Source organism: Pantherophis guttatus, chromosome 1, assembly GCF_059756535.1.
Source record: "Pantherophis guttatus breed Tessera chromosome 1, ASM5975653v1, whole genome shotgun sequence".
Lineage (NCBI taxonomy): Eukaryota > Metazoa > Chordata > Lepidosauria > Squamata > Colubridae > Pantherophis > Pantherophis guttatus.
In genome coordinates, this window is record NC_142063.1 from 11,199,591 (window position 1) to 11,216,349 (window position 16,759).

Sequence of the window (16,759 nt, forward strand, 5' to 3'; positions counted from 1 at the left end):
GGCGGGACTAGAATTCACTGTCTCCTGGTGATTGGCTCAAAAATCACCCAGCTGGCTTTCATGCCAAAGGTGAGACTAGAACTCGCCATCTCCTGTGATTGGCCTAAACCAGGGGTTGGCAACCTTATAGAGCCATTTGGACCCATTTTCCAAAGAAAAGAAAACACCGGGAGCCACAAAACCCTTCCCATGCCTGACTATTTCCTGAGCGGTCACAAAACTAGCATATATCGTTGAATTAAACATTCTGTTTTCTTCTGAAACTTTTCTTTTCTCGGATTTATCCATGGTTGGCCTACCGGGAGTTGAAAAGCTCAATAAATTGCATGCCGGTGGATTTCACACATTGGCGGTTGTGATGCATATTTTAAGTGACAGGGAGCCCCAGCAGTGGGATGAAAGAGCCACATGTGGCTCCAGAGCTGCAGGTTGCTGACTCCTGGCCTAAACCCTAAAGTCATCCAGTCACCTTCCATGCCTAAGGTAGGACTAGAACTCACTGTCTCCTGACTTGCCCGAAGTCACCCAGTTGGCCTTCATGCCTAAGGTGGCACTAGAACTTACCGTCTCCTGGTGATTGGCCCAAAAACACCCAGCCAGTTTTCCTCCTAAGTTGGTACTACAACTCATCATCTCCTGCTTTCTACCCTGGTGCCTTAACCATTAGACCCAACCGATTCTATATGACTGTATCCCTTTTCCTGTTTTCTCTGTAAATCGCCTACAGGCACGTACCGTGTAGTGGGCGGTAGAGATAAATAAATAAATAAACCAGAGCAGATGTCCACCTCGGTCTCACCTAGAGCTGCCCAAGATGGTTAGCATGCAAAGCCAGTCTCCGAAACCGAACGCCGGTAGCTTCCTCAGGATAAAAATGATGGATAATTAAACTTTAAGACGCACGGTGAATACAGAAGCCGCGTCTGAGGTCAGCCTGGGTCAGAATCCATACCTTCTCCTAGCCCCAGCTTCGCCGTTGATACGCACCTCAGATCAGGCACGACACGAATGGACTTCTGTATAATTAAGCCATCCACCAAAGAGATTAAGAAGAAAAAGAGAAAAGTGGACCTCATACCCAATTGAGAAAAAAAAAAAGAAAGTGATTTAAAATGTGCATTAAAATAAGAGAGCGTTCGACAGGGTCCCCAATGCAAACAGTGAGAAGATTAAATAGTTAGAATTTGGGCAGCGTTATGAGGAAGTCTTGTTTCCGATGGGGATATTAGGGATGTGTGTGTGAGTGTGTGAAAAAGTTCTTTTAAGCATGAAAATCAAAGCAGAACATGACTTCTTCGCATCGGAGTGCTTTGCGGCCTTTTGCTGAAGCTAGCCGAGTACAAGAATTCATTTCGATTCCCTTTATTTATTTAGAGTTGCCAAAATTTCATACGATACAAGAGACAGGCGAGGCTGGGCTTTTATGTGCTTTTAAAGGCGCCGGCTTTGCAGGTTGAAACACTCTATGAAATTTTGGCCAATGGCTACGAAAGAGATGAAACCGCTCTTACAAACAGGAGGATCTGGTATTTAGCAGCTGTGGGAAGCGGTGAGCAACTTGTATTGGGGTGATCAGGAAAGTTAAAAAAATTAACTTAAAAAATTAAAAAATATTATTAAAAATTATTATTAAATAATAATTATTATTGTTATTATATTATTATTATTATTAATTTTTATTATTATTATTATTATTAATTTTTATTATTATTATTAAATAATAATAATTATTAAAAAATAATAATAATTGGGGTGTCAAACTGGATTTCTTCAAGGGCCGGATTGACATTGTAGTTCTCCTCCGAGGGCCAGTGGGGGTGGGGCAGGCGAGGGTGGGGCAGGGGTGGGGAGATGGGTCAGACATGTCCTGCAGCACCCTGCCGGGCAAAAACGGGCTGCGCAGAAGCCCCATGAGGCTCCTGCGCAGCCCATTCTCGGCCTCCCCGGCCTCCAGCAGCACTCTGCTGGCAAAAAACGGGCCCTGCGGAGGTCCTGGGAGGCCCCTGCACAGCCCGTTTTCAGCCTCCCCGGCCTCCAACAGCACTCTGCTGGCAAAAAACGGGCCCTGCGGAGGTCCTGGGAGGCCCCCGCACAGCCCGTTTTCAGCCTCCCCGGCCTCCAACAGCACTCTGCTGGCAAAAAACGGGCCCTGCGGAGGTCCTGGGAGGCCCCCGCACAGCCTGTTTTCAGCCTCCCCGGCCTCCAGCAGCACTCTGCTGGCAAAAAACGGGCCCTGCGGAGGTCCTGGGAGGCCCCCGCACAGCCCGTTTTCAGCCTCCCCGGCCTCCAGCAGCACTCTGCTGGCAAAAAACGGGCCCTGCGGAGGTCCTGGGAGGCCCCCGCACAGCCCGTTTTCAGCCTTCCCGGCCTCCAGCAGCACTCTGCTGGCAAAAAACGGGCCCTGCGGAGGTCCTGGGAGGCCCCTGCACAGCCCGTTTTCAGCCTCCCCGGCCTCCAGCAGCACTCTGCTGGCAAAAAACGGGCCCTGCGGAGGTCCTGGGAGGCCCCTGCACAGCCAGTTTTCAGCCTCCCCGGCCTCCAGCAGCACTCTGCTGGCAAAAAACGGGCCCTGCGGAGGTCCTGGGAGGCCCCTGCACAGCCAGTTTTCAGCCTCCCCGGCCTCCAGCAGCACTCTGACGGCCAAAACACGGTCCGTGGAGGCCTCCGTGGGATCTGTGTTTGGCCGGCAGCATGCTGCATGAGACCAGGGAGGCTGAAAACGGGCCACGGGATGGGGGGAGCATGCGGCCCCATTTGGCTGCCCTTTAGATATTTCCAGGCCAGCCCCACAGGACGGATTTAAGACGGATTCCAGCTGCTCAGCAACTGCTTCATACTTATGACCGTTGCTGTGTCCCGAAGTCACGTGATTCCCTTTGGCGACCTTTTGACGAGCAAATTCAACGGGGGTAGTGTTGGGAATGGATTCAGCCCACAAGCATGGATCGATGAAAACGAAGAGATGTTATTAAAAAGAAAAGAATAATAATAATGATAGCAGTTTGCAGAAAAGCGGTGAGTCTTTCAGCCAGACCCCCAAATTGAGGTTTGAGGCAAAAGTCGCACACTGAAATTTCAAAAGCATTACATTTTATAGTTTTCTATCCCGATGACCCCCCCCATGCCCCTCCTACATCGGATCCAGTGACCGATCACAGCTAATCCTTCAGAGACAACATCACCTCTTCCTCTAATTACCTGTTCATCAACACCTCCCTATAACTATACCCATAAAATATTTTGCAAGCATGGCCTTTTCTTATTTCTATCTCCTTGGCATTAAGGAATGTCCACTTAGCAGGGCCTCAAACAAAAGAAGATTATTCTAACACAACATAGTTACACATTGGTATACTTTCAGCATGTCTTGTCTCCAACTACCGTATTTTTCAGAGTATAAGACGCACCTTTTTCCCCCCAAAAAGAGGGTCTTATACTCCGAATGTAGCCCCGCCCGGCTTCTCAAACGGAGATTTCAGAGGCTGAAAAAAGCATCAGAAACGAAGCTTCAGAAAAGAAGAGTGTATTAAAAGAAGAAAGGGTAATTCAAACTTGGTTTCCGTATGGACAATTATAAGCTAGATGGAGAAAAGATCAGAAAATTGGTATTACACAAAATGAGGAAAACTTGGTAAAACAAATTAGAGACCAGAGTCAAATGCATATAAAAAGGTTGTATAATATATTGATAGAAACAGACTCGGAAGTAGAGTTAGTTAAGGATTGTATGATAAAATGGGCACAAAACTTTGAAGAACCAATAATGATGGAGACATGGGAAAAAATACGGGTAAGAAATGTAAAATTTACGCAAGCACAAAATTTGAGAGAAATTTTTTACAAAATGTTTTATAGATGGCATTTAGATCCCAAAAAGTTAGCTTGCATGTATCCGAATTTACAATCTAAATGTTGGAGATGTGACTGTGATGATGCTACTTATTTCCATATATGGTGGACTTGTAAAAAGGTTAAGGATAAAAATATGGTGGATTATTCAAAATATCCTTAAAAAGAGAATAAAGTTTACTCCACAGCTGTTTTCGTTGGGTATAATTACAGACTGTACGGTTATAGAAACTAATTTGATCTTGAATTTAATAACTGCAGCAAGATTGTTGGTGGTGCAGTACTGGAAGAAGGAAGATTTGCCTACTATTCAAGAATGGACATTAAAAGTAGCAAACTTAGCAGAGATGGCAAAAATTTCAGCATATTTGAAGGACCATTCAAACGAGAAATATATGCTGGAATGGAGAAGATGGATTGATTATATTCAAAGCAAATATCGGTCTAAAAAATTTCAAATAGTTTATGAATGAATAAAGAGATGTTATTAAGTATCTAAATTTAGCTTAGTAAAAGGGGAGTTTAAGTACAAGAGGGAGGTAGGAGGCTACAGTTAGTTAGATTACGTTAGATTAGGATTGTTTAATGTTATACCCTATATTTTGCTCTGGGAAGCTGGGAGGGGGTGGGTGGGAAGGGGGAGGGGGAGGGAGGGGGGGAGGGGGATATATTTGTAAAACTTTTTAAAACTTTTCAATAAAAAAGAAAAAAGAAAAGAAGCTCCCAAACAGAGCTTCAGAGACTTTTTTTTTTCTGAAGCTCTGTTTTGGAGGCTTTCAGAGGCAGGACAAAAAAGTTTTTTCTGAAATGGAGTTTCAGAAGTTTCAGAGGCAGACAAAAATGCAAAGAAAAAAAAAAAAAAGCAAGGCACAGAGCTCACAACCAAGGAACCTGTTGCTAAAATTCACCTCTGGCAACAGCTGATTGGGGGTATTCCGGGAGGCCGATCCACCTGCCAATCAGCTGTTTTCTTATTTTCCTCTCCAAAAACTAAGGTGCGTCTTATATGCTGAAAAATACGGCATCTTAAAGCAGAGTAATACTTATATGCATTTCTAACTTATATACCTACATACTATTTTTATTTTTGAATTTTCTTATTTCCTGCAGTAGCCGGATTCCCTTCGCAATTTATCGACCACAGCAATTCACTTAACATCAGCGGCAAGAAACCTTATCAAACGGGGGCAAACCTCGCTTAACAAACGTCTCACTTAACGTTTGCAGAAATTTGGGGCTCAATGGTGGTCACCAGTCAAGGACTACCCTGTTTCCCCCCAAATAAGACATCCCCCTGATAATAAGCCCAACTGGACTTTTCAGCGCATGTTAATAAGGCCAAGCGCTTATTTCAGGGTTCAAAAAAAATATATAAGACAGGGTCTTATTTTTGGGGAAACACGGTATGTGCAGAAGCTCTGGATCAGTGGTGAAATCCAAACTTTTTTACTACCAGTTCTGTGGGCGTGGCTTGGTGGGTGTGGTGTAGCTTGGTGGGCGTGGCTTGGTGGGCATGGCAGAGGAACGATACTGCAAAATCTCCATTCCCACCCCACTCTGGGGCCAGCCAGAGGTGATATTTGCCAGTTCTCCGAACTACTCAAAATTTCCACTTCCGGTTCTCCGAACTACTCAAAATTTCCGCTACCGGTTCTCCAGAACCTGTCAGAACCTGCTGGATTTCACCCCTGCTCTGGATATTAAATAAAATCCATGGGGTGGGGTGAGGCGGAAGTTTAAATTGTGTCTTAAGCGGTTGGATGAATGATATCCTGAGGGCTGTTTTTTGTTTAAATGAATGACAAATGCGTGGCTATCACATACCATATGGGCAAAATTCCTCCTTCGTTTCTTCCCTCTCCTCGTCTCTCCCCCGCCCCCCCCCCCGCACGTTATGAGGCTGGGTGTATTAATCACATCCGTTTTGAAATGACAGGCCTCATTTCGAGTGACGGGAGAGAGAGATATATATGCCCTCCAGTTGAGCTGAATTCTTGGGGACAGGCGAGATCTATATATTTGCTTAACAACGATACGGGAGAAATTTCGCACTGTCTTCCCCTCGGCCCAGCGGTGGGTTGCTCCCGGTTCAGTCCGGTTCTTGCGAACCGGTAGTAAAAGCGGTGGGAGGCTCCGCCCACCCGCCAAGACGTCATCATGGACGATCTGCGCATGCGTAGAAGCACGCACGCACGCATGAGCAAAGCAAGCATTCACGCACGCTCCTGTTGCGAACCGGTAGTAAAGGTAAGTAGAACACACCCCTGCCTCGGACGGTGTGTTGACTTCTCCAGACCTGGGGTGTCCTGCAGGTTTTTGATTCTGGACTGACTAACTGACTGACTGATTGTCTATGTCCAGTCCCGCCTGGACTATTGTAATGCTCTCTACATGGGGCTCCCCTTGAGGAGCACCCGGAGGCTCCAACTGGCACTGAGTGCGGCCGCGCGGGTGGTTATGGGAGCGACATGGCGCTCCCAGGTAACACCTCCCCTGCGCGAGCTGCACTGGCTCCCGGTGGTCTTCCGGGTGCGCTTCAAGGTTCTGGTCACCACCTTTAGAGCGCTCCATGGCTTAGGACCTGGTTACTTACGGGACCACCTGCTACCACCAGTAGCGTCCCACCGACCAGTACGCTCTCATAGAGAGGGGTTCCTCTGGGTGCCGTCGGCCAAACAGTGTCGACTGGCGGCCCCTAGGGGGAGGACCTTCTCTGTGGGGGCACCTACTATCTTCCTCCGGAGATACGGAGGATCCCGGACCTACACACCTTCCGCTGCGCCCTCAAGACCTTTTTATTCCATCAAGCTGGCCTGGCCTAATCTTCATTTTCTCCCTTTTTCCTTTTAAAATGTAAATTTTAATTTGTTTTTAAATTATTGGGGTGTTTTAATTCTGTCTGGGACCAAACTGTTTAATTCGGTTTTATTCAGCTTTTAAATTTTGTATATATGTATTTTACTTTGTGGCTGTTCACCGCCCTGAGTCCTTCGGGAGTAGGGCGGTATATAAATCCAATAAACTAAACTAAACTAAACTAAACTAAACTATGAAGATTTTCCGTCATCCGGGTCACGGTGGTCCCAAAGGTGCATCTGGACTTCCTGCTTTGTCTTTTCGCTTCTTCTTCTTTTTTTTTTTAATTTGATTTATATGCCGCCCTTCTCCAGAGACTCAGGGCGGCTTACAGTGCATTCAGCAATAGTTCTTATCCAAGAACTGAAGAAGCTTCCTGGATGAGAAGTGAAACTTCTTCAAAAGAAAAAAAAACAAACAAAGGAAGTCCAGTTGCCTTTTAAAAAAAAAAAGCCCACCTCTGGAACATTCTTCCCGATCCAGAAGGTTTTGAAAGGGTTTAGGAAGAAAAGATTTTAATTGTGGGATAATTGTGGCTTAAGAAGATGTTTCGCTTCTCATCCAAGAAGCTTCTCCAGTTCTGAAGACTGGAGTCTGACTGAACAAGGCGCTGTTTCATTCATTGGCATTTCAATGTTGTAATAACAGAATAACAGAGTTGAAAGGGGCCTTATAGGTCATCTAGTCCGACCCCCCCCGCTCAAGTAAGAGACCCTACACCAGTGATGGCTAACCTTTTTGCCGTCGTGTGCCAAAAACGGGGGGAAGCGGGGGGGTCATGCGTATGTAATTCAATGCCCCCATGCCCCGCCCCCCGTGCATGAACGCATGACCCCCCCTGCACTCCTCCCGCTTTTGGCACACGACGGCAAAACGGTTACAGGTGGGCCTGGTAGGCCTGTTTTTAGCCCTCCCCAGGCTCCAGAGGCTTTCTTGGAGCCTGAGGAGAGTGAAAACGGCCTTCCCTACCACCCCAAAGGCCCTCTGGAGGCCCATCCAGTGGGCCCAGAAGGCCTGAATATCAGCTGGCCGGCACTGCAGCTGAGCTAGGGCAACACTCACATGCCCACAGATATGGCTCCACGTGCCACCTGTGGCACATGTGCCATAGGTTCGCCATCACGGCCCTACACCATTCCTGACAGGGATGGCTAGTCTAGTGAAGAGAAGGACCAGGGGAGACATGATAGCTGTATTCCAATATTTGAGGGGCTGCCATAGAGAGGAAGGGGTCAAGCTATTTTCCAAATAAGGAATAATGGATGGAAACTGACCAAGGAGAGATTCAACCTGGAAATAATAATAATAATAATAATAATAATAATAATAATAATAATAATAATAATAATAATAATAATAATAATAATAATAATAATTTTATTTCTATACCGCCCTTCTCCCGAAGGACTCAGGGCGGTGTACAGCCTAATTAAAAACAGAATAAACATCAATTTAAAATAATTTAAAAGTATTAAATAAGTTTGGCTTAATTTAAAACCCCAAAAATTTAAAACATCCAATTTAAAATTATGTTGCTAACCCAGCCTGGCGGAACAATAGGGTCTTGAGTGCGCAGCGAAATACCCGGAGGTCAGAAATAAGGATGAATTTTCTGATTGTGAGAACAATCAACCCATGGAACAGAAGTTGCCTTCAGAGGTTGTGGGAACTTCATCCCTGGAGACTTTCAAGAAGAGATTAGACTGCCATCTGTCAGAAATGGTGTAGGGTCTCCTGCTTGGGTGGGGGGTCGGACTAGATGACCTCCAAGGTCCCTTCCAATTCCGTTAAAACTTTTCTTAAAAGCCTTCAGGGATGGAGTCTCCACAGCTTCTGGAGGCAACACTGATTAATTGTTCTGACTGTCAGGAAATTTCTCCTCAGTTCCAGGTTGCTTCTCTCCTTGACTAGTTTCCACCCATTGCTTCTTCTCCTGCTTTCTGGTGCTTTGGAAAATCAATCCACTCGGCCTGGAGACTAAAACGGTTGCAGGATTTGGGGTTGGCTAGTCTAGAGAAAAGAAGGACTGGAGGGGGAGAACATGATAATAGTATTCTAGTATTTGAGTGGCTGCCACAAATTATAATAAAGCTCAATTTATTTTTCCAAAGAACCAGAGGGCAAAACAAGAAACAACGGATGGAAACTAATCAAGGAGAGAAGCAGCCTGGAATTAAGGAGAAACTTCCTAACAGTGAGGACAATTAACCAGTGGAACTGCCTGCCTCCAGAAATTGTGAATTCTCCAACACTGGAAGTTTTCAAGAGGAGACTGGACAATCACTTGATTGGAATGGTATAGGGTCTCCTTCCTGAGGAGAGGGTTGGACTACAAGACCTCTAATGTCCCTTCCGGCTCTATTCTGATTCTGATTTCAAGGGATCAGGATGATCTGGGGGTGCTGCTATCAAGGGACTGGGCAGCCCCCTGCTTTTTCCTTGCCTCTTGTCTTCCCCGAGTGGTGATCTTTCTCCGACAGCGGGCGAGTGCATGAAACTCAATCACATATTGTCCGTTCAGCGGCTGCCATGGCAACCAAGCCAGAAATTGGTGGCAACGACGGGGAGAAAGAAACTCGACATGCTGCTCGGAAAAAAGACAGGAAGGGAAAGAGATCAAGAAATAAAAAAATAACAGAATCACAGAGTTGGAAGGGACCTCGGAGGTCTTCTAGTCCAACCCTCTACCATTTTAGACATGTGGTTGTCCAATCTCTTCTTAAAAACCTCCAGTGTGGGAGCACCCACAACTTCTGGTGGCACGTTATTCCACTGATTAACTGTTTGCACGGTCAGGAAATTTCTCCTTAGTTCCAAGTTGCTTGTCTCCTTGATTAGTTTCCACCCATTGCTTTTCCCATCCATTTATTGGTAAATATCCTATGCATAGGCCCAACACCGAGCCAGCACCTGTTTGGAATTAGATCATAAGGATCTTTGGAATTCAAAGCGGGTGGAGCATGGGGTTGAACAAATACCACTTTATAATGCCTTGGTAAAACCACACTTGGAATACGGCATCCAGTTTTGGTCGCCACGATGTAAAAAAGATGTGGAGACTCTAGAAAGAGTGCAGAGAAGAGCAACGAAGAGGATTAAGGGACTTGAGGATAAAACATATGAAGAACAGTTGCAGGAATTGGGTATGTTTAGCTTAATGAAAAGAAGGGACCAGGGGCAGAGGTGGATTTCAGCAGGTTCTGACCAGTTCTGGAGAACCGGTAGCGGAAATTTTGAGTAGTTCGGAGAACCGGTAGTAAAAATTCTGACTGGCCCCGCCCCCATCTATTCTCTGCCTCCCGAGTCCCAGCTGATTGGGAGGAAATGGGGATTTTGCAGTAACCTTCCCCTGCCACGCCCACCAAGCCATGCCCACCAAGCCACAGCCACAGAACCGGTAGTAAAAAAATTTGAAACCCACCACTGACCAGGGGTGACATGATAGCAGTGTTTCAATAAATCAGGGGCTGCCCCAAAGAAGAGGGAGTCAAGCTATTCTCCAAAGCACCTGAAGGCAGGACAAGAAGCAATGGATGGAAACTAATCAAGGAGAGAAGCAACTGAGAACTAAGGAGAAATTTCCTGACAGTGAGAACAATTAACCAGTGGAACAACTTGCCTGCAGAAGTTGTGAATGCTCCAACACTGGAAGTTTTTAAGAAGAGGTTGGATAACCATTTGTCTGAAGTGGTGTAGGGTTTCCTGCCTAAGCAGGGGGTTGGACTAGAAGACCTCCAAGGTCCCTTCCAACTCTGTTATTCTATTCTATTCTATTCTATTCTATTCTATTCTATTCTATTCTATTCTATTCTATTCTATTCTATTCTATTCTATTCTATTCTTTTCTTTTCTATTCTATTCTATTCTATTCTATAGCAAAATTCCCAAATAAATCCCCAGATTTATTGCAAAATTCCCCAAATCAATAAAGAACATTGAAATAAAAAAAAATCAAAGGTCTAAATTAAACCCAATGAAAATTAAGGTAGTCCTTGACTTACAACGGTTTGTTTAGTGACTGTTCGAAGTTACAACGGCACTCAAAAAAAGTGACTTATGGCCGTTTTTCACGCTTACGACCGTGGCAGCATCCCCGTGATCACGTGATCCAAATTGAGACACTCGGCTACTGATTCACGCTTACGACGGTTGCCATGTCCCGGGGTCACGTGATCCCCTCTTGCGTCCTTCTGACAAGCCAACGGGGAAGCCAGATTCACTTAACAACTGTGTCCCTCCCTTAAGAACTGCAGCGATTCACTTAACAACCATTGGCAGGAAAGGCCATAAAATGGGGCAAAATTCCCTGAATAAATGTCTCACTTAGCATCAGAAATGTTGTTAAGTGTCCCTTGTGGTCATAAGAAGAGAATTATCTATATTCATTTAAAGAGAAGCATGTTTGAGAGAGGCTGGGAGGGTGGTACATTTTACTTTGGTAAAATGAAAAATTGTACCGATCAGACTGTTTGTGTCACACACTAAATCTTGCGCACCATCGTTGACTTATCTCTTTTGGCTCTTCTCCCCACCGGAAGGGTAAGTGATTTATTCAATCCGTATGGCTATTTTTTGTCCTGCCCATCGGAGACGACAACCTGAAACGGCGTTGATTTTTTTTTTTTTTTGGCTGTCCTGGAAAACAGGTGTTTGTTCAAGAAAAGCACATGGGTCGGCAACAATCCTGGTGTTTGCCATGGGAAAACCCGGCGTCTCCGTGAGATCAATCAATGTTTGTGGTACGAAGTGGAAAATCTGGGCCACGAAGCCAGCCTGTCTCGGATGCCATCCAAAGGCTCTGCTCCTTAAAGTTGGGATTGAATTTATTTATTTATTTATTTAGCGTATGGTTGGTCACACACAGTATTAAAACACTTCATTTTTATAGGTTAAAAACAATTAAAACAATAAAAAAGCAGTAAGAAAACCTAAAAGGAAAAAAGAAATAAGGAGATGGGGAGTTTTAGGAAATCTCGCTCCATCCCGGTCTCTCTCTCTCTCTCTCCCTCCCTCCCCCCCCTCTCTCTTGCCAGCAAAGGAAAGAAGAAATGGCAACTTTAAGCCTGGCGGACTTCAACTCCCAGAATTCTCCAGCCAGCGTTGCCAAGCGTTGCCAACACCAATTCTGGGAGTTGAAGTCCGCCAGGCTTAAAGTTGCTAAGGTTGGAGTCCCCTGCTCTAAAACATCGTAAATGTCACAAATTTGGCTCTTGGTGTTGCTGGTACCTTTAGAGGGCAAATGGTTTGGAGCTGGTATTGTAACATGTTTGTGTTTGGCACTGCAACACAAACTGGAGGTGCTGCAATTTCTTTCTTTCTTTCTTTCTTTCTTTCTTTCTTTCTTTCTTTCTTTCTTTCTTCCTTCCTTCCTTCCTTCCTTCCTTCCTTCCTTCCTTCCTTCCTTCCTTCTGTCCCTTCTTTCCTTCCTTTCCCCCTCCCTCCCTCCCTTCTCTTTTTTCTTCCTTTCCCCCTCCCTCCCTCTCCCTCCCTCCCTCCTTCCTTCCTAACTCCCTCCCTTCCTCCCTCCCTTTGTTCTGTTCTGTTCTGATTGTCTATCTGATCTGCTTATGGCACCTCCATCATGATTGCCACTCAAAGCAGCATATTCAAATATAATTAATTTGATTCTCTCTCTCCCTCCCTCCCTATCCCTATCCCTATCCCTATCCCTATCCCTATCCCTATCCCTATCCCTATCTCTATCCCTATCCATCTATCCATCCATCCATCCATCTATCTATCTATCTATCTATCTATCTATCTATCTATCTATCTATCTATCTATCTATCTATCTATCTCTCTCTCTCTCTCTCTGTCTATCTATCTATCTCTATCTATCTATCTTAATTAATTAATTAATAAGATAGATAGATAGATAGATAGATAGATAGATGATAGATAGATAGATAGATAGATAGATAGATAGATAGATAGATAAGAGGTAGAGATATAGATATTTGGAGATAGATAATAAATATATAAATAGATGATATATACATAATGGATAATAGAGAAATAAATGGATGGTGGATGGATGGATGGAGAAAGAGATAAACAGACAATAGTAGACATACAGAAAGAGATAGAGGACAGAATGATAAAAAGAGAAATAGGTAAATGAATAAATAAATAAATAAATAGATGATACATAGATAAATAGATAAATAGATAGATGATAAATAGATAATTAGATAGATAAATAGATAGGTAGGTAGAATAGATAGATAGAATAGAATAGATTAATAGATAGATAGACAGAGATAGATAGATAGATAGATAGATAGATAGATAGATAGATAGATAGATAGATAGATAGAAAGTTTGATAGATAAATAGATAGCCAGACAAAGGAAGAAAGAAATGGTATAAAAGGTAAAATTGCCTTCAAGTCAAGCTGGTGACTTTTAAACATTGCCATGCAGTTTCCTTGGCAACAGCATTAAGTGCCTCTCCATTCCCTTCTTCTGGGATGTTTATTCTACTTTTCAACCCTCGCTTCCAGCCCCAGGATCACCTGGTGAATTCCCACCCGACTGCTAAGCAGGGGTAAAGTTAAGTCATGGCAGGGCTTCAACCATCTGATCAAGACTTCTCACCCCTTTGATGGCAAACGGAGAATGATTGCTGTGGCTAGATTTTAATATTAATGCTGGCATGGAGACTTTTTGACTTAGTGGCATCTACCCACCAGGCTTAAAGTGTGCCTGAGTCAATGTTTCTCAGCCTTGGCCCCTTGAAGAAGTGTGGACTTCAACTCCCAGAATTCCCCAGCCAGCACAAGCCACTGAGTTTTGCTAGAGACCCAATTTAGCCATGAAAATTGGCAGGCTGACTTTAGGCAAATCATTAGGAGATGGTGAGTTCTAGTCCCGCTTTAGGCATGAAAGCCATCTGGGTGACTTTGAGCCAATCACCAGGAGTTGGTGAGCTCTAGCACCGCCTTAGGCATCAAAGCCGATTGGGTGACTTTGAGCCAATCACCAGGAGATGGTGAGTTCTAGTCCCACCTTAGGCATCAATGCTGTCTGGGTGACTTTGAATCAATCACCAGATGTGAGTTCTAGTTCCTCCTTAGGCATGAAAGCCGATTGGGTGACTTTGAGCCAATCACCAAGAGATGGTGAGTTCTAGTCCCACCTTAGGTATCAAAGCTGTGGGTGACTTTGAATCAATCACCAGATGTGAGTTCGAGTTCCTCCTTAGGCATGAAAGCCAATTGGGTGACTTTGAGCCAATCACTAAGAGATGGTGAGTTCTAGTCCCACCTTAGGTATCAAAGCTGTGGGTGACTTTGAATCAATCACCAGATGTGAGTTCGAGTTCCTCCTTAGGCATGAAAGCCAATTGGGTGACTTTGAGCCAATCACTAAGAGATGGTGAGTTCTAGTCCCACCTTAGGTATCAAAGCTGTGGGTGACTTTGAATCAATCACCAGATGTGAGTTCTAGTTCCTCCTTAGGCATGAAAGCCGATTGGGTGACTCTGAGCCAATCACCAGGAGATGGTGAGTTCTAGTCCCACCTTAGGCATCAAAGCCGATTGGGTGATTTTGAGCCAATCACCAGATGTGAGTTCTAGTTCCTCCTTAGGCATGGAAGCCGATTGGGTGATTTTGAATCAATCACCAGATGTGAGTTCTAGTTCCTCCTTAGGCATCAAAGCCGATTGGGTGACTTTGGGCCAATCCCTCTGCCCAACCCCACAGAGTTGGCGTTGTGGGGGGGAAAATAGGAGGAAAAAAGCAGTATTAGCTATGTTTGTCACTTTGAGTTATTTGTAAAAATAATAAAGGCCGAATACAAATAAATAAATAAAACACAGCAACCTTTTTCTGTCTCATTGAGATCGTAGCTCTGTGTTTCAGTTTGTATTTGTCCCTGAATCCTGTGAGATTTTCGAGCCTTAAAACGGAAGGCTTAAAAATACTCGAGATTCTTTCCCCATTTTAGGCTACTGCTGAAGACACTAGTAATAGAACTATGGCCCTAAGAAGATTATAATCAACTTTATCTTCCAATCCTTCAGCACTTTAATCTTTGCAAATTCCACGCTGAGTCCTAAGCACCTTCAGATTTATGAGCCAAGCAGAGTTCAGCTAGCTACTGGCATTTTGCATCTCCTAAATGGCCCAGTGGAGACTTTTGCCTTGGAAAAAAATCTTTTTTTTTTATTAAAAAATAAAAGCTCAAAATCTATTTTCAGCAATGCAAACACTACCAGGATACCCTCTGTCAAAGACAGGTGTGGTAGAAGCGCAGCCCAAGCCACGGAATTTCATGAATAGGTTTATTTGCAGATGATTGCAACCCAACGATATTATGATTAATTTCATCTTTGCCGTTCCAGATTAAGAGACGGTGGTAGATGCCGTTGCTCTCCCTTTTTTCGTCTTGGAAAAATAAATCTCCCTGATAGTAGAAATAAAGGAAGAGAGAAAGGTTATGATATTTCCAACCTGATCTGCTACTTTGCAGGACGTGTGATATCTGGGAAAGCATTCAAAAATTAAGGAGGGGGAGAGGGAGGAGGAGGAGGGGGGGAGGGGAGGGGGAGGAGGAAGATGGTTTGGGAGAAGGAAGGGGAAAAAGAGGAGGAGGAGAAGTAAGAAGAAAAAGATGGGGAGGATGAGAAGAAGGAGAACAATGGATGGGGAAAGAGGCAGAGATGGTATTCAGCCGGTTCGGACCGATTTTCCCGAACCGGTAGCGGCGATTGTGGGTGGGCCTGCCCCCGCCCACCCACCCTGGCTCCAAGGCCATGCGCATGCATGAAAGGTGCGCAAGCGAGCAAATTGTATGTGCGGAAGGCTGATGCATGCACAGAAGACAGACACGCATGTGAACCGGGCGAGCACACAAAGTGAGCGCACAAAGTGAACTGGTAGTAAGATAATAATAACTGGTAAGTAAGAGCCTGGATAGCTCAGCAGACTAATGCATTGACTAATGCATTGTAATTTAACTCCAGCTAACTGGAGTTACAACTTCAGTAAGTTCGAATCTCGCCAGGCTCAAGGTCGACTCAGCCTTCCATCCTTTCTAAGGTAGGTAAATTGAGGACGCAGTTTGTGGGGGCAATAATCTGACTTTGTATAAATATACAAAAGAATGAAGGCTAATGCTTAGCACATTGTAAGCCTCCCTGAGTCTCCGGAGAAGGGCGGCATATAAATAAATAAAAATAATAATAATAATCTGAAACTCACTGCTGGATAGGGGGAAGAGGGAAGAGCGAAGGAGAAGGAGAAGAAAAAGGAGGAGGAGGAGGAAGGGAAGGAGAGGAGAAGGAGAACAATCAATGGATGAGGGAAGGGAAAAATGGGAAGGGAGAAGGAGAAAGAGGAGAGAAAGGAGGAAGATGGGGAGGAGGAGAGAAGAGACGAAGGAGAAGGAAAAGGAGAAGGAGAAGGAGGAGAAGGAGAAAGAAGAAAAAGGAGGAGGAGGAGGGGAAGGAGAGAAGTAGAACAATGGATGAGGGAAGGGAGAAAAGGGAAGGGAGAAGGAGAAAGAGGAGAGAAAGGAGGAAGATGGGGAGGAGGAGAGAAGAGACGAAGGAAAAGGAAAAGGAGAAGGAGGAGAAGGAGAAAGAAGAAAAAGGAGGAGGAGGAGGAGGAGGAGGGGAAGGAGAGAAGTAGAACAATGGATGAGGGAAGGGAGAAAAGGGAAGGGAGAAGGAGAAGAAAAAGGGGGAGGAAGAGGAGGAGAGGAGAAGGAGAACAATGGATGAGGGAAGGGAGAAAATGGAAAGGAGAAGGAGAATGAGAAAGACGAGAGAAAGGAGGAGGATGGGGAGGAGGAGAGAAGAAGAGATGAAGGAAAAGGAAAAGGAGGAGGAGGAGGAGAGGAGGAGAAGGAGGAGGAGAAGAAGGAAAAGGAGAAAGGGAAAGCGGAGGAGGAAAAGGATGGGAGGAGGAGAGAAGAAAAAGGAGGAGGAGGAGAGGAGGAGGAGAACAATGGATGAGGGAAGGGAGAAAAGGGAAGGGAGAAGGAGAAGGAGAAAGAGGAGGGAATGGAGGAAGATGGGGAGGAGGAGAGAAGAAGAGACGAAGGAGAA